The sequence below is a fragment of the Neoarius graeffei genome, chromosome 14 (assembly GCF_027579695.1).
Source record: "Neoarius graeffei isolate fNeoGra1 chromosome 14, fNeoGra1.pri, whole genome shotgun sequence".
Taxonomy (NCBI): Eukaryota; Metazoa; Chordata; class Actinopteri; order Siluriformes; family Ariidae; genus Neoarius; species Neoarius graeffei.
Window position 1 is genome coordinate 26,515,486 of NC_083582.1, and position 22,261 is coordinate 26,537,746.

The 22,261-nt window shown below is 41.8% G+C and overlaps 1 pseudogene; it reads right to left on the reverse strand.

Annotated features, from left to right (window-relative positions):
* LOC132897568 (cytosolic phospholipase A2 gamma-like) overlaps nt 1–22,261 on the reverse strand; it is an 82,744-nt pseudogene that overhangs the window by 51,507 nt on the left and 8,976 nt on the right.

A 22,261-nucleotide genomic window follows, 5' to 3' on the forward strand; every position in this document is an offset into this window, starting at 1 on the left:
AAACTAGACAAAAAAAACAAAACAAAACACAGAACGATACAGGAAGGGGGAATTGAGAAGTCACAATACCAAAGTGCTGTAGCGAGGCAAGGAAAGTCTGCAAAAGACAGTCTGGCAACTGGAGTAGCTCCAAACAGCTCTTAAGAAAGCCCTGGCTGATGGGAGGGGAGTGGTAGCAGGTGTGGGAGTGCCGCTTCAGGGAAGATGGCCTTCAGCAGGGCAGGACTGAATTCCTGTCCCGGATCTGGCATGGAAGTCCCACAAACTCAGGCATGGATGGACTGGACTGTGACAAACTATGGGTGAAAGGTGGGGTATACCCTGGACAAGTCGCCAGATTATCACAGGGCTGACACATAGAGACAAACAACCATTCACACTCACACCTACGGTCAATTTAGAGCCACCAATTAACCTAATCTGCATGTCTTTAGACTGTGGGGGAAACAGGAGCACCCGGAGGAAACCCGCGCAGACAGAGGTAGAACATGCAAACTCCACACAGAAAGGCCCCCCATCAGCCACTGGGCTTGAACCCAGAACATTCATTCTGTGAGGTGACAGTGCCAACCACTACGCCACTGTGCCACCCATCATGATATTTAAATCCTAACAAAATACAAGGAAATATTCATTTCAAAAAATTATCATTAAAAAGCTATTATAAATAAACCATGTATCTAAAGGTATGGTGACAGATCCATATGACGTTTCACAAAATAAATGTACTGAATATTGAAGAACTGAGAATTTTGATAAACTCACTACTCTCAAAGTCCCCAAACCAATTTTTGAAGTTTTCACATATCGTCCGTGTGTATTTCTTCTGTATCTTATGCTTGTGGTCGTATAGTAACTCTTCTGGAGAGATGAACATTGCTCTCCCATGTTCATCCAGCTTTCCTGTGGTGGAATACATGACCGGTTCATATCTTAGTAAAGGAGCATTTACCAAGTTTTATGATAAATTTACAGACTTCTCTCATACACCATTCATACATGACTTTATTTCTAAATATTTTTGTTATTTAAATTAACTCTTCTAGACAACAGAAATGTATTTTTAACAGTATAAAACATTTCTGAACAGCGTACCTTCTAGTAATGGAGTCATTTCTGTGATTAGACTTGTGGGATCTTCCTTGTTCAGAGCACATATGCGCAGCTTCACTAGATTTCAGAGCACCTTTTGGCCCTGGGATGAGTCTTGTGGAAATGGAATTAATTCTGTGTGTGTGCGTGTGTGTGCGCGCGTGTGTGTGTGTGTGTGTGAGAGAGAGAGAGAAATTCAAAACAGATACATTAAACTGAGCACTCATAGCAGTTAATTTTGGAATATTATAGATTGAAGATGTCTAGTTGTCCAGACTGACTCCTTAAATGGAAAAACAAATAAAACAGATGAGTGAAAAATTAATCAAAAGGCATTAATACTTTTGATATGTTCCCATAACCATTTCCGTATCTCTTGTCCATCAGCGAGGGCACTGCCACAGAGTCCTGTGTAAAAATATCAGAAGGATAAACAGTTAGTGGTCTCTGGTTAATTATGATAATTTATTTACGTGGCTGTATATAACATTTCTCCATGTTTAACATGCTCATTTAACCTCCTAGGGCTTAGCGGTCACATGCGTGGACAGCACTTTTTAGAAATTCGGAACAAGAATCCACATATGTGGACATACTTTTTCTCTAAAAGTACATCTTATCAAAAGATGATGCTTAGTTTTTATTCTAATCAGGTTCTAATAAGGGCGGCACGGTGGTGTAGTGGTTAGCGCTGTCGCCTCACAGCAAGAAGGTCCTGGGTTCGAGCCCCAGGGCCGGCGAGGGCCTTTCTGTGTGGAGTTTGCATGTTCTCCCCGTGTCTGCGTGGGTTTACTCCAGGTGCTCCGGTTTCCCCCACAGTCCAAAGACATGCAGGTTAGGTTAACTGGTGACTCTAAATTGACCGTAGGTGTGAATGTGAGTGTGAATGGTTGTCTGTGTCTATGTGTCAGCCCTGTGATGACCTGGCGACTTGTCCAGGGTGTACCCCGCCTTTCGCCTGTAGTCAGCTGGGATAGGCTCCAGCTTGCCTGCGACCCTGTAGAAGGATAAAGCGGCTAGAGATAATGAGATGAGAATGAGGTTCTAATAAGCCCAAATAGCAAAGAGAAATAAAAAATGCATGTAAAAAAACAGCTTGGGCCTTAGGAGGATAATGCATATTTCTCAATCATTTGTTTACATGCATTACCAGTCAAATGATTTTATTAAGAACCTTGAGAACCTGCACAGAACCTTATTAAGAACTGAAAGAATTCTGAGAACCTTCATAAACATGATTTTATTAACTTTTTTTTGTCATAAACTGACAACATGCTAAAAGAAATTTCCTTTCCATTCAGTTCTCTCTTTTCATTGTGTGTAAGTTTACATCAGCCTCTGTGCTGTTGATTCTCTTAGATTTGAGGGGAAATGGACATGGGAGTGCGTTAAGAGTTGACAGTGCATTTATGAATATTAATGTGAGTAAAAAAAAAACTGGGGTGACTGGCTTCCGGTGCCATGGATAGATAGGCAGCAAGGGTGAGGAGCTCTGACCACGCTTGAAAGTAACTTTTAAATTAACTGTCCAGTGGCCAATAAAACCCAATTTTATTAACGGGGAAAGGAGCATATACGTTTTAGTTACAAACAGATGATGAGCAAATCTTCAAGACAGAAGCCGAATTCTGCCCCACCGAACACAAGAAATACAATCGCCAACAAAGCTGCAATGGCGTCTCCTGCTAACCGTCCCTCCCAAGAAGAAGGAATATCAATGACCCAGTTAGTGCAAGAACTGTCTAAACAACGTGTCAGCATAAAGGAGGACATTTCCAGTCTCATCCAGGAATCTATCGGACCTCTACAAGCTTCTGTCGACGCCTTGCGAGAAATGGTGAACGGTTTTCAAACTCGCCTGACCGACGTAGAAACTTTAGCAGGTGATAATTTCGAGAAAATCACTGCAGCGGAGCTAGCCATCGACTCTCTACAAAAGCAGAATGCAGCACTGCTCGATCGCATTGAAGGTCTTGAAAACCGTTCACGCCGTCACAATTTGAGAATCGTAAATGTTTTAGAAGGCAGTGAAGGCAACCAAGACACTGTGGCATTTATGTCCAAAATGCTGATGGAGCTCACAGGCGAAAACCTATTCGACTCGGCGCCAGTCTTGGAGAGAGCGCATCGAGTAGGGAATGCCCCAGCGACTGCTGCGCAAAACCCACGAACATTCCTGGTATGCTTTAACCGGTTTCAAGATAAGGAACGTCTCTTAAATTTTGCCAGGCAGAACACCTTGCAATACAAGAACGTCACTGTTCGGATTTACCCAGACTTCAGCATGAGTGTATCGAAGAAACGGAAGGGATTCAACGACATCAAGCACGCACTTTACTCAAAGGGGATAAAGTTCCGACTCCGGTTTCCAGCCACACTACGTGTGTTCTTCAAAGGGGACACCTTGGACTTCGACACACCGGAGGAGGCACAGACATTCTATCACCGTCGGGTTATGGCGCCAGGTACCACAGAATGACAGCACCCAGGCTCTGGTTTACAGCCTGTCGAGGGTCAGTAACCTGCAGTGCTTGAACTCTGACTTAAACTCGCCATGCTTATGTCTACCCTACTGACTGTAATGACATATTTGGTACACATCAGGCCTTACCGGTCCTTCTATTCTCTCTATAATTTTTTTTTTTTTTTTGTAACTGTAATTTAATTCTAATGACGTGTGCCCACCTACTCAACAGCCTTAATGTGACAGTGGGGTTGGTGCACTTTAGTTGGCCTTCTCTCTCTCTCTCTCTCTCTCCCCTTTTCACTCCTTTTTTTTTTTTCTTTTCTTTCACGATAATTTTGGTGAACTCTACGACTACTTTGTTAACCATGGTCATTAATCTCCACTCCAACTCAATGACAGTTTAACGGTCATTGCTCCACAGCCTATAAGACGGTTTGGAATGTATCGGAAGAGACTGATATTATTAGAACAACGCCTGCAGTTTGTCTCTGTTCAGATGACAGACATAGGTATTGTATATAGTTTGTTTAAGATGGGGAGGGCACTTTCAGGGGCTTGGATAGGTTTTTGTTTTATTAAAAGGGGACACACTGCCAAAGGGATTTATTTTTTCTTATGGGCATTTAAATACATGAAAACATTTTATTTAGTTATAGACTCGTCTCATTACCTCCCATTTTTTCTCCTGTATGTCTTATTTGGATATGTCTGATGGTAATACACATAATGTCGGGCGTAATGTTTCCTCTTCACCAATACGATTTATAAGTTGGAACGTTAAAGGGCTCAATGGGCCAATTAAAAGAGCACGTGTCTTTTCCCATTTAAAAAAGTTAAAGGTGGGTCTCGCGTTTTTGCAAGAGACCCATATTACAGCTGCAGATCAGATTAGACTCAAGAAGAATTGGGTTGGTCAAAGCTTTCACTCCAGCTTCACTACTAAAGCGCGCGGGGTATCAATATTAATCCATAAAAGCATATTATTTGCTCCATCCAAAGTAATCTGTGATCCTCAAGGCAGATTTCTAATTGTGCCAGGTTCTCTCTTCAACATCCCCATAATACTTGTAAATGTGTATGCCCCAAACTGGGATGACAGCAGCTTTATTTCTAAACTTTTCTCCCTCATACCAGACTTGGACACACACAGGCTTATCCTAGCTGGTGATTTTAATACTGTAATTGACCCGTCTATGGACCGCTCATGTCCTAAAACCCTTACCCGATCTAAAATGTCTCAAATACTTTCTGACTTAACGCATAAGATTGGTTGTGTGGACCCATGGAGATTTTTATATCCCCAGAAAAAGGATTTTTCCTTTTATTCTAATGTACATCACACATACAGCAGGATAGACTATTTCTTTATTGACAAAACATTTCTCCCTGCTGTTGAGAAAGTTGAATATATGGCCATTGTAGAGTCCGACCACGCGCCTGTAATCCTTGATATAACATTTTCACAAAATCTTACACAACATAATACCTGGAGATTAAACACTGCCCTACTAGCTGATAATAAATTCTGCAAACACATTTCAGGGGCCATAGATGAGTTTCTAGAATTCAACAGAAGTGACTCAATTTCTCCATCTACTCTGTGGGAGACACTAAAAGTTGTCATAAGAGGTGAGATCATTTCATACTCCACATCACGTAATAAGGAAAAGAAGCGGAAGGAGAAAGAGCTTATTTCAGCAATTAAAAAAATAGACCACCAATATTCTATAACCCCCACACCGGAGCTAAACAAAGTTAGAATTGAACTGAAAACTCAGTATGACTTGTTATCCCTGGAAAGAACTGAGAAGCACCTGCTATGGTCCAAAGGACATTACTACGAACATGGTGACAAAGCTAGCCGTCTTTTGGCCTATCAATTAAAAAGTAGAGCTGCCTCACGCCTGATCCCACAGATTCGTACATCTTCACAAGTATTAACCATAGACCCAAGGGAGATAAATACCACCTTCAAAGAATTCTACTCAGAATTGTATACATCTACATTCCCACAAGACACCTCAAACATGAAAGAGTTTTTAGATGACCTTGAATTCCCCTCTCTAGAAGACGCTGCGAGAGACGAGTTAGATAAACCTCTACAATTACAGGAAATTGCAGATGCCATTAAGAACATGCAGAATAATAAAACTCCAGGTCCTGACGGCTACCCTGTCGAATTTTATAAAAAGTTTAGTGCAAAGCTAGCTCCAGTCTTGTCAGAAATGTATAATTACTCTTTAGAACAAAACACTCTTCCACATAGTCTTACTGAGGCCTCCATCTCACTCATTCTAAAACCAGGTAAGGATCCACTTGAGTGTGGTTCCTACCGACCAATCTCTCTTTTAAATACAGACGTTAAAATATTAGCTAAGCTCCTAGCTTTAAGATTAGACAAAGTCATATCTCCTATTATCTCAATGGACCAGACTGGTTTTATGAGGAACCGACATCCTTTTGTAAATATCAGGAAATTGCTTAATGTTATTCACTCCCCAGCGTCCAGGGGGGTGCCAGAGGTGGTTGTCTCCCTGGACGCAGAAAAAGCTTTTGATAGAATAGAAATGCCTTACTTATTTGCTGTATTAGAGAAATTTGGCTTTGGTACTACATTTATCTCTTGGATCAACCTGTTATACGCTTCACCCAAAGCATCAGTGCTGACTAACAGGGTAGCCTCTCAATTCTTTCATTTGTCAAGGGGCACCCGACAAGGGTGCCCCCTTAGCCCTCTGTTGTTTGCACTAGCGATTGAACCCCTGTCCATTAAGCTAAGATCTTCTACTAATATACAGGGCATCCATAGAATGGGAACTGAGCATAGGTTATCTCTCTATGCTGACGACCTTTTGCTGTACATTTCAGATCCAGTCAGATGTGTTCCTTTTATTATCAATTCTTTAAAAGAGTTTGGTGTGTTTTCGGGTTACAAATTAAACCTAGCTAAAAGTGAATGTTTTCCCATCAATACTTTGGCACTTCAACTTTCAGACAGTGAACTTCCATTCCGCATATCAAAATCTGGCTTTAGATACCTTGGTATAAATATCACCCGTTCTTTTTCTGATCTCTTCAACAAAAACATTACCCCTCTTATTAATAATCTAGAATCTGATATTAAAAGATGGTCTGCACTCCAATTATCACTTGCAGGTAGAGCGAACTGCATAAAAATGAATGTGCTTCCTAGATTCTTATATTTGTTTCAGTGTCTTCCTATCTTCCTTCCTAAGTCATTCTTTCAATCACTGAACAAGCTACTCTCTTCATTTCTATGGGACTGTAAAACCCCCAGAATTCGCAGAGAACTTCTGGAAAGGCCCAGAGATGTAGGCGGCCTAGCACTTCCCAACTTGAAATATTATTACTGGGCTTGTAACATACACAAAGTTATATACTGGTTTCAAACCCCAGACGCAGATTGGTGCCAAATCGAGGCAAATTCTTGTCTATCCACTTCACTCTCTGTTTTGACAACGGCTAAACTACCACTATCACCCTCACATTTTACGTCCAGCCCAATAGTAACCTCAACTCTCAAAATATGGGCACAGTTTAGACAACATTTTAAACTCATAGAATTTTCCTTATACAGTCCAATCTGTAAAAACCACCTCTTTCCAGCTGCCCAGCTAGACCATACATTTACTGAATGGCAAAGGAAGGGTTTGGATAGGTGTGTTGATTTCTATATAGATGGTATTTTTGGTAGTTTTACTGAAATAGCTGGCAAATACCAATTGCAACGTTCAGATTATTTTAGATACCTCCAGGTTCGACATTTCATGCGGACACTAAGCCCAACTTTCCCACACTTGCCAGTGGAATCAGGGCTGGAGAAAGTTCTGGGGATCAACATGGTACACAAAGGTCAAATTTCATCCATCTACAATTTAATCTCTTCCATTCAATGTGTAACACTAGATAAATTCAAAAATGACTGGGAGGAAGAACTGGGAACAGAAATTTCAGACACTATTTGGGAATATGCTCAAAATACAGTCAACGGCACAACATCTTGTGCACGCCTGAGCTTAATACAATTCAAAGTTTTGCACAGGACATACTACACCAAATCAAAGTTGTCCAAGATATATCCAGACATTGAAGATAGGTGTGATCGCTGTAATTCACCTTCAGCTAACATGACTCATGCATTTTGGTCCTGCCCAAAGTTAATAGACTTTTGGTCAGATGTCTGCAAAACTTTGAACGAGGCGTTTGATACCAATATACAACCCACTGCAGAACTTGCCATTTTTGGAATAGTGGATCCTGAGATCCCAATGACATCCAAGCAAGTAAATGCGTTTGCTTTTGGCTCTCTTTTGGCTCGTAGAAGGCTTGTCTTACAGTGGAAATCCCCTCACCCTCCAAAAGCATCAACTTGGCTCAGTGACTTAATGCTTTTTCTAAAATTAGAAAAAATCAAATACTTCATCAGAGGATCAAAAAAATCATTTCATAAACTATGGGACCCATTGATCTCATACTTTCAAACCCTTTCCACTCTCCCCTAAGACCACATATTGCGACCCGGCATTAGCATCTATAAAAATTATACATACATCTGTGTATAAGATAAGTTAATGTACTGCACATGTAACTGCACATATACATGAGTGTATGCACAATGTCCTCAGACATCTTCATTAGGAGCGAGACGTGCTATATCTTATTGTGATTTTAAGTTTTATTAATTTATTTAGTTATTTATTTTATTTATTTATATATTTTCTACCTTAATACATCTTATGTGCACTTTTTATTTTTTTATTTTTTTATTTTTTTTTTTATTTTATTTCAGTCATCACAAGGCAGTGTGTATGGGAAGTAGGGGTGGGCATTGGATGGGTCTGTTTACTCTCTGTTTGTTAAAAAATCTATAAAACAAGAAGAATATGTACCATAATGTTATATTTTAAAAAAATTTAAAAAAAAAAAAAAACTGGAGGAAGAGAGAATACTCAGTAACATGGCTCTCTAGTTTATTCAAGAGAGGACATTTTTACTCGTTTGGTATTTTTCATGTGTCATTTGTGTACCTTCAGGTCCCAATTTAGTCTGTTCCAAATATATAGAGAGAAACACTGGCAAAAACATTTCAACAAAAAAGTACTGATTTTTATGTGCACACCATAATGAGCCGATCACCATTGCAAATCTCATCCTCTGCATTTAACCCATGCTGTAGTGAACAAGAAGCAGTGAACAGCAATAACACCCAGGGAGCAGTTAATAGTAAATAATACTAAGTATGATTATATAATACTATCATCATCCTCAAGCAAGATGTTTCCTGCTGGTCCAGGGATTCAACACACCATCCTTTCAGGCACAATTCTACAGTGGTGCTTGAAAGTTTGTGAACCCTTTAGAATTTTCTATATTTCTGCATAAATAGGACCCTAAAACATCATCAGATTTTCACACAAGTCCTAAAAGTAGATAAAGAGAACCCAGTTAAACAAATGAGACAAAAACATTATACTTGGTCATTTATTTATTGAGGAAAATGATCCAATATTACATATCTGTGAGTGGCAAAAGTATATGACCCTCTAGGATTAGCAGTTAATTTGAAGGTGAAATTAGAGTCAGGTGTTTTCAATCAATGGGACAACAATCAAGTGTGAGTGGGCACCCTGTTTTATTTAAAGAACAGGGATCTATCAAAGCCTGACCTTCACAACACATGTTTGTAGAAGTGTATCATGGTACGAACAAAGGAGATTTCTGAGGACCTCGGAAAAATCATTGTTGATGCTCATCAGGCTGGAAAAGCTTACAAAACCATCTCTAAAGAGTTTGGACTCCACCAATCCACAGTCAGACAGATTGTGTACAAACGGAGGAAATTCAAGACTATTGTTCCCATCCCCAGGAGTGGTTGACCAACAAAGATCACTCCAAGAGCAAGGCATGTAATAGTCGTCGAGGTCACAAAGGACCCCAGGGTAACTTCTAAGCAACCGAAGGCTTCTCTCACATTGGCTAATGTTAATGTTCATGAGTCCACCATCAGGAGAACACTGAACAACAGTGGTGTGCATGGCAGGGTTGCAAGGAGAAAGCCACTGCTCTCCAAAAAGAACATTGCTGCTCGTCTGCAGTTTGCTAAAGATCATGTGGACAAGCCAGAAGGCTATTGGAAAAAAATTTTGTGGACAGATGAGACCAAAATAGAATTTTTTTTGTTTAAATGAGAAGTGTTATGTTTGGAGAAAGGAAAACACTGCATTCCAGCATAAGAACCTTATCCCATCTGTGAAACATGTTGGTGGTAGTATCATGGTTTGGGCCTGTTTTGCTGCATCTGGGCCAGGATGGCATTCCATCATTGATGGAACAATGAATTCTGAATTATACCAGTGAATTCTAAAGGAAAATGTCAGGACATCTGTCCATGACCTGAATCTCAAGAGAAGGTGGGTCATGCAGCAAGACAACGACCCTAAGAACACACATTCTACCAAAGAATGGTTAAAGAAGTTAATGTTTTGGAATGGCCAAGTCAAAGTCCTGACCTTGATCCAATCGAAATGTTGTGGAAGGACCTGAAGCGAGTAGTTCATGTGAGGAAACCCACCAACATCCCAGAGTTGAAGCTGTTCTGTATGGAGGAATGGGCTAAAATTCCTCCAAACCGGTGTGCAGGACTGATCAGCAGTTACCAGAAATGTTTAGTTGCAGTTATTGCTGCACAAGGGGGTCACACAAAATACTGAAAGCAAAGGTTCACATACTTTTGCCACTCACAGATATGTAATATTGGATCATTTTCCTCAATAAATAAATGACCAAGTATAATATTTTTGTCTCATTTGTTTAACTGGGTTCTCTTTATCTACTTTTAGGACTTGTGTGAAAATCTGATGAGGTTTTAGGTCATATTTATGCAGAAATATAGAAAATTCTAAAGGGTTCACAAACTTTCAAGCACCACTGTAGAATCAAAAAAGAAAAAAAATGTGTTAGATTTTAAGGTATTTGGAAGCAAATTACTACTGAGAAATAACTATCATTCTGAGGATGTAGTATATAGTGTTGTGATAACAGTGGACCCACTGGACACTTTGGTGTGACTTATTGGAATCTCTGCTGTTGGACAGCACCTTGCAGATACCTTGCATATACAGCAAGTCAGTCTCAGGTTGTTTATTCACTAAACATCCTTCTTCAAACTGACTCCCAAAATAGGCTGAATCCACAAACGCACCACTGAGGGAGTAGCCAGCTTCATGAGGCGAAACCTCAAACCAGACATCTGCACAGAAAATGCTGTCAGAATTTCAGCCTTATGCTTACTTATTACAACCCCGATTCCAAAAAAGTTGGGAGAAAGTACAAATTGTAAATAAAAACGGAATACAATAATTTACAAATCTCAAAAACTGATATTGTATTCACAATAGAACATAGACAACATATCAGATTTCGAAAGTGAGACATTTTGAAATTTCATGCCAAATATTGGCTCATTTGAAATTTCATGACAGCAACACATCTCAAAAAAGTTGGGACAGGGGCAATAAGAGGCTGGAAAAGTTAAAGGTACAAAAAAGGAACAGCTGGAGGACCAAATTGCAACTCATTAGGTCAATTGGCAATAAGTCATTAACATGACTGGGTATAAAAAGAGCATCTTGGAGTGGCAGCAGCTCTCAGAAGTAAAGATGGGAAGAGGATCACCAATCCCCCTAATTCTGCGTCGACAAATAGTGGAGCAATATCAGAAAGGAGTTCGACAGTGTAAAATTGCAAAGAGTTTGAACATATCATCTACAGTGCATAATATCATCAAAAGATTCAGATAATCTGGAAGAATCTCTGTGCGTAAGGGTCAAGGCCGGAAAACCATACTGGGTGCCCGTGATCTTCGGGCCCTTAGATGGCACTGCATCACATACAGGCATGCTTCTGTACTGGAAATCACAAAATGGGCTCAGGAATATTTCCAGAGAACATTATCTGTGAACACAATTCACCGTGCCATCCGCCGTTGCCAGCTCTATAGTTCAAAGAAGAAGCCGTATCTAAACATGATCCAGAAGTGCAGACGTCCTCTCTGGGCCAAGGCTCATTTAAAATGGACTGTGGCAAAGTGGAAAACTGTTCTGTGGTCAGACTAATCAAAATTTGAAGTTCTTTATGGAAATCAGGGATGCCGTGTCATTCAGACTAAAGAGGAGAAGGACGACCCAAATTGTTATCAGCGCTCAGTTCAGAAGCCTGCATCTCTGATGGTATGGGGTTGCATTAGTGCATGTGGCATGGACAGCTTACACATCTGGAAAGACACCATCAATGCTGAAAGGTATATCCAGGTTCTAGACTCAACATATGCTCCCATCCAGATGACGTCTCTTTCAGGGAAGACCTTGCATTTTCCAGCATGACAATGCCAAACCACATACTGCATCAATTGCAGCATCATGGCTGCGTAGAAGAAGGGTCCGGGTACTGAACTGGCCAGACTGCAGTCCAGATCTTTTACCCATAGAAAACATTTGACGCATCATAAAACGGAAGATACAACAAAAAAGACCTAAGACAGTTGAGCACCTAGAATCCTACCTTAGACAAGAATGGGTTAACATTCCTATCCCTAAACTTGAGCAGCTTGTCTCCTCAGTCCCCAGATGTTTACAGACTGTTGTAAAGAGAAAAGGGGATGTCTCACAGTGGTAAACATGGCCTTGTCCCAACTTTTTTGAGATGTGGTGTTGTCATGAAATTTAAAATCACCTAATTTTTCTCTTTAAATGATACATTTTCTCAGTTTAAACATTTGATATGTCATCTATGTTCTATTCTGAATAAAATATGGAATTTTGAAACTTCCACATCATTGCATTCCGTTTTTATTTACAATTTGTACTTTGTCCCAACTTTTTTGGAATCGGGGTTGTACTTTATAAGCACACACAAACAGGCCTTACATTACCCCCATATACATGTACACACATGGACACAGAACAAACCTCGGTTCAGTTTCTTCTTTTTGCACTGCTTGTCGATCACAGTGTAAATGGGATATGGGTCTTTGCTGTGATTCTCTCTCTGACTGCTTATAGTGTTTTCATCAATCTGCACATAAAAAAGTACAATTTACACTGACTCACAGATAAAACTCATCTGTGAATATTAATTATCATTTCACAGAAAATCTGGGCACAGTGTCATTTCTAGTGTGCTTTTAAAACAATGTCATAAAGTGTAAAACATATACTTAACAAAAGTACAGGCTGGTATTTTCATGGAGTATCTACTTAGTGCTTTCTTGCAGTGCAGTTTTCTAATGTGAAATCTGGTTTTACTTCTCAGTTTATTTCAGAAAGCTGCAGGATAATACTTATTTGTCTGTATAAGGCCAAATATCAGCATTAAGTAAACACTACAGAAACAATGGCAGACAGATTGTGGTTTCTTCATTCTGTGTACTTCACTCTCTGACCACATGACTGAACGCACTTACCTCTTTCATTAACATAGTGACAAACATTACAGCCCAGAAGTCTGTCAGGGAAAAGTTGTCCTGGTTAAAGTATGTGTTCAGTTTTTCACAAGCATCCGACCAGGTGACTTTAGGCCCGTCAAGCTTTTTAATGATATTCTCCTTCACAGCAGCCAGTTTGGTGGACCAGTCTGACTCTTTGTATAAGGATGCCATGCACCTGTATACCATATTCACACACACACACACATACACAAAGAAAAAAGGAAAAAAAAAAAGAGAGCCAGATATTGGTCAAATATTATTATTAGAAGTCAAATATTAACTCATAAGTCACAGATCCCTTTATCTATTTCTAATAATACCGATTTCTTCTATAGTGGGACAGTTGTAATATCTGTATTCTTTGTACAGTGCATCAGTACAAAGACTATAAAGTACATTTAGCATAGATTTTTACTATACTGTATGTATTTCACTTTTTTACAGATATACAGCGTCTTGCAAAAGTATTCATCCCCCTTAGTTTTTGTCCTGTTTTATTGCATTACAAGATGGAATTAAAATGGAATTTTGGAGGGTTAGCAACATTTGATTTACACAACGTGCCTGCCACTTTAAAAGGTGCAAATTGCTGTTTTATTGTGACACAAAGAATAATTAAGATGAAAAACAGAAATTGGGAGTGTGTATAGGTTTTCACCCCCTTTCGTATGAAATCCCTAAATAAGAGCTGGTCCAACCAATTCACTTCATAAGTCACATAATTAGCTGATTAAGAGCCACCTGTGTGCAATCAAAGTATCACATTAACTGTCACATGAACTGTCACATGATGTCTGCATAAATCAACCTGTTCTGGAAGGACCCTGACTCTGCAACACTACTAAGCAAGCAACATGAGAACCAAGGAGCACTCCAAACAGGTCAGAGACAAAGTTGTGGAGAAGTATAGATCAGGGTTATAAAAAAAAATCCCAAACTTTGACTATCCCAGGGAACACCATTAAATCCATTATCAAAAAATGGAAAGACTATGGCACCATGACAAACCTGACAAGAGAAGACCACCCACAAAAACTCATGGACCGGACAAGGAGGGCCTTAATCAGAGATGCAACAAAGACACCAAAGATAACACTGAAGGAGTTGCAAAGCTCCACAGTGGAGATCGGAATATCTGTCCATAGGACCACTTTAAGCCATACACTTCACAGAGTAGGGCTTTATGGAAGAATGGCCAGAAAAAATGTTATTGCTGAAGAAAACACATTTGGAGTTTGTGCAACAGCATGTGGCAGAAGATGCAGTGGACAAATGAGACTAAAATTGATCTTTGTGGTCAGCATGGGAAATGCCATGTGTGGTGCAAACCCAACACCCTGAGAACACCATTCCTCCAGTGAAGCATGGTGGTGGCAGCATCATACTTTTGGGATATTTTTCATCTGCAGGGACAGGAAAGCTGGTCAGGATTGAAGGAAAAATGTATGGCACCAAATACAGGGGAATTCTGGGCCAAAACCTGTTTGAGTCAGCCAGAGGTTTGAAACTAGGATGAAGGTTCATGTTCCAGCAGGGCAATGACACTAAACATACTGCTAAAGCTACACTGGAGTGGTTTAAAGGGAAACATTTAAATGTCTTGGAATGGCCTAATCAAAGCCCAGACCTCAATCCAACTGAGAATGTGGCATAAATTGAAGATTGCTGTACACCAACACAATCCATCTAAAGCATCACTCACACCCCGCCGTGAGTGTTTTGGACACGCACGGGTTGCACGGTTTGGTAGCTCGCAGCCACGCCGCAGGGTCGTGGTGAACCCGGGGGAAAGTTTGGGGGAGGAGTACAGGCAAAGTACTTGTCAAGTACAGGTTGCACACCTGACTTCCTCGAGGCGTGGGAAAAATTGCGCTGTTAGCCCATGGAAAGCGTATATCTGACGCGTGTGATCAGTGTGTGTTCAGTTAGTGTGGCATGTGTGTGACTTGCATTTTACCAGTTTCCTGCGCTACAAGTTCAGGCCGCACTTGTGAAGCGTGTGTGATGCATGTGATTAGCACATGACAATCACTCAACTTGCGTGTGATGCAAGCCAGGAGTGGGTATAAAACCAGCGTGTCTGCAGTATTCTGCATCTGTCTTTTGATTGAAGAACATTGGATATTTTGTGGGAAAATTTTTTTTAAATTTCAGTTTAAAATTTAGAAAATGGGACCCAAGAAGAAGCGAGCAAAAGTGAAGTAACCCAGCCTGAAACAGCAGAGGGGGAGAAGGAGGAAGAATTTGATGATAGTAGCAGCACTGTCGAGCCCTGCACAGACGGGGAGAAGTATGCCTTCTAGCCGGCAGAAGACTCAGCATCCTGCCAGAGGTATTTTCACAGGTAAATACACATGCTTTAAACATTCATTTCAGTATCTGTATGTTTATGTAATTAATATTACATATGCTGATTTTCATGCATGTTTCAGCTAACAATGCCCAGGAGTGAGGACATTCCAATCCCATCATTGCTGTCAGGCCATTGTGCCATGCTCAGTGATAAGGACAGCCCGACACCCCGTCCCACCACTCAGCAGGAGTAGGAGCAGGACAGCAGTTCAGAGTCAAAGTGTATTTCAATGCTCAAACTGTTGGGCTATTTAGTTGGGATTTTTTACAGTGTAATAAAATGTGTTATTCCCTTATACTCGTGTTTTATTATTTGATGTTTGCATGGTAAATTAACATATACTCAAATAAAAACAGCAAATGAGATGGTCTTCTTCCTTTTGTCATGACTTCCTGGCTCAAGGCCGCCACAACATAAGGGGGGAGACCACACCGATGTACATCAAATGAAAAAATAGGTTTATTAAAAGTACAAAAAAAAAGTACAAAAGTCAGTAAATGTAAGACAAAGCAAAACTGTAGTGTATCAGCATAATGGAATGTAGTGCAAAAAGGTAAATAAAAATAAGTGGGGAGCGCAGCCAGCGCCACAGCAAGCGTGATGTCAAGCAAGCAAGCACCCCCTCGCGAACTGGGAGGTCCAGGTTTTATCCGGCTCCTAATTACACCACCAATTAGTCACGTCATCAGAGCCCCAGAACTCCCCCTGCTGGCCTAGAGACAAACACAAAACAGCAACCAAAACACTGGCAGACCAAGAGAGCTAGTGATGAACCCAGCATGGGAAAGCTGCAGCGTCACACTTTCTACAATGCTACACGCTACAAGATTGGTTCCTTGATTCCTCCCCAATATATATACCCAGAGTCTTGCCCCTCGTGTTGTGTGCAGGTCGCGTGCGCTGTGTGCACACCACACATAGGGGTAGAAAGTGAGATGCACTTCTGTCTTGCGCGCCACACAAATAGCAAGTATGGAATACTTGTGTAGTATTTCTGAGGCACATCACTCATACAATGACCGTGCATCACTCATGAGTCTTACTGTCATCGCAAAAAGCCCCCACTAGCCACGCTGCTGACTTGGTTCAGGCGTCCAAAAGGAGTACAGGTCCCGTACGTAGTGTATGCGTTCTTGATTTGTCGCAAGACCTGTAGAATTTGCATGTGTAGGACCAAAAGTCTCCACGGGCAGTCTGTGACCTTCTACGGTGCTGAACACCCACAAGTGTTGCGCAAGTCTCAAGCACGGTTTTGCCAAATTTTTTTACCGTAGACCACCTGTAGCAGCCCATACAGCAGGTTGTGAGTGAGGCTTAAGGAGATGGAGCCATTTTACCTTGAAGAATAGTCAAAAATCCCAGTGTCTAGATGTGCTAAGCTAGAGACATTCCCCAAGAGACTTGCAGCTGTAATTACAGCAAAAGGTGGCTCTCCAAAGTATTGACTTTGGGGGGTGAATACCTATGCACACTCCAGATTTCCATTTTTTCATTTTAATTATTGTTTGTGTTACAATAAAAAAAGCCAACAATTTACACCTTTAAAGTGGTAGACATCTTGTATAAATCAAATGGTGCTAACCCCCCCAAAATTAATTTTCATTCTAGCTTGTAATGTGACAAAACAGGATAAACACAAAGGGGGATGAATACTTTTGCAAGACACTGTAAGACACACTGATTTATGTCCTCCAGTTTATATTGTTCATGAGTGTGTGTGTGTGTGTGTGTGTGTGGACAGTACCATGTGGATCCTGAGACTCCACTCAGGTACATTATGCTGTCCAGGAGATCACATTTCTCCAGTTGAACTAGTGATCCCAGAAACCCCAGCATGGCTCGCTCACCTCCCCCTGAGCCCAGCAGTGCAATGTTGGGTACTGAAACCTTTGAGGGAAAGCATATAACATACAAAGATACCAGTAGCTTAAAGCTTAGTGCACATTATTTCTGTGTCACTTAATTACTGTGGGAGATAACCAACAATGAATTCTGTTGAGGAGCCTGCAGGGTCATCTGAAGAGTTACCGACTAGGGTTGCTCCACTTACCAGTAGATTTGACATTTGAAACAGTACGGTATCATCATTTCACAAACTTTGGCAATGTTATTGTATTTCGCTGCCTTTTTCACTATACTTTGAAATGCACCTTTAAGAGTTTGCTCTTTCACCCAGTCTTTAAGACTAAGATTAAGATAGTTGAACCAGTGATCCCAGTAAACCCAACATGGCTTGCTCATCTCCCCCCAAAGCCCAGCAGTGCAATGTTGGGCATTGTATCCTATAAGGAAACACTTGACCAGGTATTCTAGGTTGCCTCTTTTGTGTCATTGTTGTGAACAATGTAATTGTTGTCAGGTTAACTGTCAATAGTGAGGGGTGCAGGAGGTGAAGTGGAAGAAACATTGGTGGCTAAAGAACTAGGGATGGTGGGTTTCAGGCAGGGCCGGATTATGGGGGGTCTGGGCCCCGGGGCCAGGAGTTCGCAAAGCCCCCCCCCCCCCACACACACACAAAGGCTACTGAGGTCACAAACTAGCAGAGGGCAACATGTGAATGAAGTAAATAAAATGACATGTGAACGTACTGTATGTTTAGAACATTAAGGCATACAATGTTAGTGATTAAAGATATATGTATTGTGTCAAGAAGTTAACAAGGAAACTGATTAGGATATGTCGATAATTAAGCCGTACCTAAGGAATAATTCATTCTAGGCTATATAAGTTTTTTCCTACTCTTCCTTCTTGCAAAGTCATCCACTAATTCATCAAAGTTAAGCTGTCGGACCAGCTCTGATTCAATTGCCAGAAGAGAAAGTGAATTCAAGCGGTTTTGGCACATTGTCATCCTGAATTCATTCTTAATATGAGCCAGTCTGGAGAATGAACATTCCCCTTCACAATTTGTAATAGGCAGGGTCAAAAAAAGTCTGAGTGCTATGTAGACATTTGGAAAAGTGAACTGTAGATCCAAATCCACCATGGTCTTCAGCATTGTACTTGGGCATTTTTGATTTTCTGACATGAATGATTTGTATTGTACAAGTTCATCTGCCAGGCTCATGTCCAAATCTGTGGGATATGCTGCAGCAAGTGATTTGGCCCTTGAAGTGAGCTCACTGTTGGACATATTGTCAGGCATGAAAAGAACATGGAAAAGATTGGTCAAGTGTGTGTATGCAGTTAACCGATGGTTAAGACAGGACAATTCCTTTGTTCTTTCTCCCATTAATGTGGATAAATTCCTCACAGATTGTTGATGAGAGGTAGGACACAGAACCTTTGCCCTTGCCTCCAAACCTTTGGAGATGGTCGGCTAGAAAAGGGTCAAATTTGGCCAACAGTTCGACAATGCCCAAGAAATTACCATTGTGAGGTGATTCCAGCTGCTCATCGTCTCCCCTGAAAGCAAGGCCCCTCTCCCCCAAAAACTGGATTACAGCAACAACTCTTTTCAAAACTTCCCGCCAGTATTGCCTCTCTGCATCCATTTGTTTGACAAGATCAGAATCAACTCTTCCTGTGTTTTTGGAGCGATTGTGTAATGCTAGCATGCAAGCCCTATGCCCCTCACTCCTCTCATGCTCACCGATATGCTCAGAATGTGTCCAATCAGAAAACCTGTGGACAAACACATTGTGCTTACTTGAAAATAGCTTGCAAGCAAAACAAAAGATGCAACCAGTTGAAGGGGAGTAAAGTAGCCACTGCCTAGTCACAGATTGGCCATTAGGTAGAGAACATTTGAGTAAGGAATTTGTGAAACTCCTAGGCTACGTTTACATTACGTCGAATCAGCGGATCATCAGATTAATGTTCTTAAAACGATTCGCGTTTACACTAAAACCGTTAGCCGTGCACATAGCAACGCCAATACGCGGATACGCTCGGCTCCGCAGGCATCCTGCGCTCCAAATCACTCCGCCCTGAACAGCGAGTGCCCTCTGGAGGGTGCGCACTCCGGCCCTGCGCAGCTCACACAGCGCGCGAGTGAAGTGAACAAGCCACGATTCGGGACTGAGCCGCTGTGTGTGAGATCCCAGCGCAGAGCACTTATTACTTGCAAGTGGAAGGATGGCAAGCCTAAAGACAATCATAACTACACAATGGGCAGTATTTGCATCAGTATTTGCAGTATTTTCATACTTTTATACTCTTTAATGAAAGGTGATACAAGGCGGAAGTCCGCGCCGTTTTTCAGCAGTCGCGTCACATGACCAACGCCAGCGAATCAGGAAGGTGGATGTCACAGTGATGTTGTCCAATGAGACGCCAGCTAGAGCTCAGCACAGCGTATTCGCGTATTCTGAATGTTTACACAGCACCGGACCAGATACGATCTAGATTGAATACGTGGACGCTGGCGGATTCCCGTTTCCTGGCTTTTCCAGGGGGTTTAATGTAAACAGACAGTGCATCCGCGAAGAAAACGAGACAGATATGGTCTAATGTAAACGTAGCCCTAGTCATGCCTCCCATTGTCCTATCCATACTTGAGGCAGGGTACTTTTCACTTCGATTTTGAAAAGCAGCTGCTCCTCTACTAACCAGAATCGACTTGGCTTGTTCAGTAATGGAACTTGGCCATAAAGCAGGGTCATTATCTGTTTCACACCAGGAGTTTGAGCCCCCAGCTTCTGGTGTGATACTGGTCTCGGTGTACCCCTTCTGACTTGACAAGACTTTCTCAGGCGATGCCTGGTCTGACAGTGAGTCTCCTGTACTAACAAGAGTGCAGTCTTGGTCGGTTGTGGTATTTGGCCGTAAAGCAGGGTCATTAAGTGTTTCACAACTGGAGTTGGAGTCCCAAACTTCTGGTGTGAAACTGGGCTCCGTGCACTCCTCCTCACTTGGAAACACTTTCTCAGGCGATGCCTGGTCTGATTGTGGGCCTGAGGCCTGAGCCTGACAGGTCGGGTCTATGCTTGATTGGGTCTGTGAGGGCTCCTGTATGATCAAGCCAGTAGTGATCTCTTCATTGCTACAACTTGGGCCACTGATAACATTATCAATACTTGAATCTTGAGGCTTGTCGAAAAAGTTAGAAATCAGAGGCACATTTAAAAAAAAATTGGCCTGCTTTGCCTCCCTAATTTTTTTGGCTTTTTGTTTTGAAGCCCCACTTTTTTGTTTGCAATCCATATTACTGATGCCAAGTGTAATGTGGGAGTGTTATATCTATTGGATTTTCACTGGGACTTCCTAAATTTCTCACAACTGATTATAATAATAATAATAATAATAATAATAATAATAATATATACGAGTATACACACACACACACACACACACACACACACACGCAATACAATAATTAAAGGCAATGAGCCTTTAAAAAGGCTTTGAACCTTTGAAGGTGCAGTGTTGTTTCTAGTAATATAATATAATATATCAAATCAAATCAAGTTTATTTGTACAGTGCTTTTAACAATAAACATTGTCGCAAAGCAGCTTTACAGAATTTGAACGACTTAAAACATGAGCTAATTTTATCCCTAATCTATCCCCAATGAGCAAGCCTGTGGTGACGGTGGCAAGGAAAAACTCCCTCAGACGACATGAGGAAGAAACCTCGAGAGGAACCAGACTCAAAAGGGAACCCATCCTCATTTGGGCAACAACAGACAGCCTGACTATAATATTAACAGTTTTAACAGGTATAACCCTCAACTGTCCTCATGGGGCCGTCCTTCACAGGAGTGGGGCGATAAAACTCCGACCAGACACAGGGCACCAGGATGGATCAAGCAGGTCCGAGGGGCAGAAGAGGCCAGCATCTCAATCCCAGGATCAACATGTAACTCAGAGGGACAGATGGGGGGGGGGGGGAAAGAGAGAGAGAGAAAGAAAACACGTTGTTAGGTATGCCCTAAAAATGACAAGTATTAAATCTGTGTGGTAGGCTCGCAGAGACGAGAGTCTTTACATCAGGCATAACACACAATGGCATGTTCCTCATCTCATCTCATTTTCTCTAGCCGCTTTATCCTTCTACAGGGTCGCAGGCAAGCTGGAGCCTATCCCAGCTGACTACGGGCGAAAGGCGGGGTACACCCTGGACAAGTCGCCAGGTCATCACAGGGCTGACACATAGACAACCATTCACACTCACATTCACACCTACAGTCAATTTAGAGTCACCAGTTAACCTAACCTGCATGTCTTTGGACTGTGGGGGAAACCGGAGCACCCGGAGGAAACCCACACGGACACGGGGAGAACATGCAAACTCCGCACAGAAAGGCCCTCGCCAGCCCCGGGGCTCGAACCCAGGACCTTCTTGCTGTGAGGCGACAGCGCTAACCACTACACCACCGTGCCGCCCCAATGGCATGTTAATATGGTAAAAAATATATCATGACCTGCTCTGGCTGGATGCTTGATTGGGTGATGGGAGCACACTCCTCAGCAATGATGAGATGCAGATGGGACCCTTAGGCCTGGCCAAGACAATTCAGTTACATTTCACCGGGTCTGGGACATGCGACAGAATGTCTGACGGCCGATTCCCTGCAGGCTACGATAGCCAGTCGAGGTCCCCACCGTCTCCACCAAAAGATTTCCTGTTGACTCCATGTAACTCAGAGGGACAGATTTGGGGTGGGGGGAGAGAAAGAAAACACAGGTGGTTAGGTATGCCCAATGTCACCTGAATAAGTAGGAACAGTATACATATTGCACCGAGTACAAGCAGGGACTCCGGCAACTAACTATGACAGCATAACTAAAAGGAGAGAGCCAGAAGGTAACACACAGGCATGAGGGAGCCCCGGGACATAAAGCAGCAGCCACTACACCGTCAACAAACTCGAGTGAGCAAGTGAGTGGGGACTGACAGCAT